At 39.8% G+C, this 2,218-nt stretch overlaps 1 non-coding gene across 1 annotated transcript; it reads right to left on the bottom strand.

Moving 5' to 3' along the window:
* Positions 1–899: 899 nt before the first annotated feature.
* Positions 900–981, bottom strand: trnas-uga (transfer RNA serine (anticodon UGA)). The gene has a single exon. It is a non-coding gene; the product is annotated as a tRNA-Ser (tRNA).
* Positions 982–2,218: the final 1,237 nt, after the last annotated feature.

Here is a 2,218-nt window from a genome sequence, read left to right as displayed (position 1 = left end):
TCCATGGAGTGTCTTCTCATATCGGAACATGCTGGCATGAAAACATCTAGCTCTGATAGCAAAGGTTTTTTCATTAAACTGGGAGTTTGTGTAACGAAGCAATTCAGACAGCCAAGATGAATAATTGGCACTTGGTTCTTCAAGCTGAGCTCTCCACACCAACTGCTCCAACGGAGGTCGTGGATAAGATCCCCATCGATTATTTTGGTCAATTTTAGTCTCAGCAACAACCTATTGTTCTGAGCAATGCTACCCCACAAGCAGAGGGCTAAGTCTGATTTTCATCGTTAATTTTCTATTTCAGTTCTTAATGCACAGTTTCTTACGAATGTGGATAGCAGAAGACCGTTAACATTCCATTTCTAATATTTCCAGAAAATTCTATTCCGCTGATATCGCCTTGCCTTATCACACCTCAAGCCAGGAACCTGGACCAGTCGAGTTCCTTTCCACACATGGAGTTGCTTTTTCTAATTCATTGACTGCTGATATAATAGATTATTGGCCTTGAGAGTCAGCTGTAAATTAGGTTGAACTTTCTCATCTTGACTTTCAACTGATACTAAAAACAAATTCATCACCTGCAGGTAAATGTATTGCATTGCTTCTTGTTTTGCTTAATTCCACCCCCCCCCCCCCCCCCCCGCCACCACACACACACACACACACCCGTCACTCCCGAACATCCAAATTTCACGATAGTTCGATAAATGTTTGGAAACTGATTCGTGTTGGAAGTTGGTGGCTTTTTGTGTCTCGACATATAATTTATTCAATTAGACGTCTTGAAATTACTTCGGATTCTTCACAGATGAAAATTTACTTTCGATTGAATGCAAAGCTCAAGCTCCAAGAAATCCAAATTCTACAAATGAATTAATGACTTTTAAAAGAGTCAACGCTGTGAGCAGGATTCGAACCTGCGCAGGGAGACCCCATTGGACTTCAAATCCAACGCCTTAACCTCTCGGCCATCACAGCTACACCGGGATGGCCAATTTCCATAGTAAAAGAACTGAATTCATGAAATACGTAATTTGTTTGAATAACAAATTATCAAGACCCAAAGATTTCGCCAAATCCTTTGCAGAGACCCAGACGAACGTTACCTTAGCAGATTGACAGGCTTTCACCGCAACCTAGATCCTGACACAGCTGAAGTTGAGGGAATAATTCTTCGTCAATTATATAGTCACGGATGTACACCACACGAACGAGGATCATTGTCTCACTGCGTCCGATCGATTTTGACTCAATTGGTCATCATCTGGTGCCAAAGTAGATATGCTGTTGTGTTTTAATATTCATCGAAATATGGTATTAGAAATATTGATGCTAAGTCCATAAACAGTAGCTACATTCATAAAAATAAAATCGGAATTAGAAAGAATGCAGAACCAATTTACAGAAATGTATCCAGCAACTAATCCGGAAGTTCTGACATCAGGTAATGAACTTGTGAGCACAAGAGAGGCAGATTGACAGAAGATTTGGAACTTGAAATCGTCTTGACGGTATTATTTGCAAAGTTTTTGCGGTTGTTCTAGATTCATCAAGTCCTTGAACAATACAACATGGAAAGTGGCCCTTCTTTCCAACTTGACCATGGTGGACAGTTATCCTAAATTAATAGGTCCCATTTGCCAACATTTGGCCCACATCCCTCTAAACCTTGTTTCTCATATATCCATCCAGATGCCATTAAATGTTACAGTTGTACCAGTCTCCAACAATTTCTCTGGCAGCTCATTCTGGACACGACTGAAAAAGTTGCCCCTGACGTCCCTTTTAAATCCTTACCCACTAATTTTGAAACAATGTTTTCTAAATTTTGAATTCCTCACCAGCAGGAAAACACCTTGATGAGTCAACCTATCCATGTCACTCATGATTTAATAAATAGCAACGATTTGACTTTATCACACTTGTCAGGAGGGAAATGTGTGGAGATTATTTATCGAAGGTTTGAAGTAGAAAGTCTGATGTACAGATTTTTAGAATTGCATCTTGGAGAAGTTTTAATAAGTCATTGAAGTCTAGTAGCAGTTGTAGAAGTCTGTTGTGAAAGCTGCAGAAGGATTTCAGGGCACGAGAACGAAGCATTTTTTCCAATGTATTGTGGCTCATTTCCACCGCACTTGGACTACAGTATGAGGAATTATAATCCTCAATTTAGGAAAGATACTAATGCCATATGAGGAATACCACGAATGGTGAT

The sequence above is a fragment of the Chiloscyllium punctatum genome, chromosome 27 (assembly GCF_047496795.1).
Source record: "Chiloscyllium punctatum isolate Juve2018m chromosome 27, sChiPun1.3, whole genome shotgun sequence".
Classification (NCBI taxonomy): domain Eukaryota; kingdom Metazoa; phylum Chordata; class Chondrichthyes; order Orectolobiformes; family Hemiscylliidae; genus Chiloscyllium; species Chiloscyllium punctatum.
The sequence above is the reverse complement of the archived record's forward strand: the minus strand, read 5'-3'. Positions and strand labels throughout refer to the sequence as shown.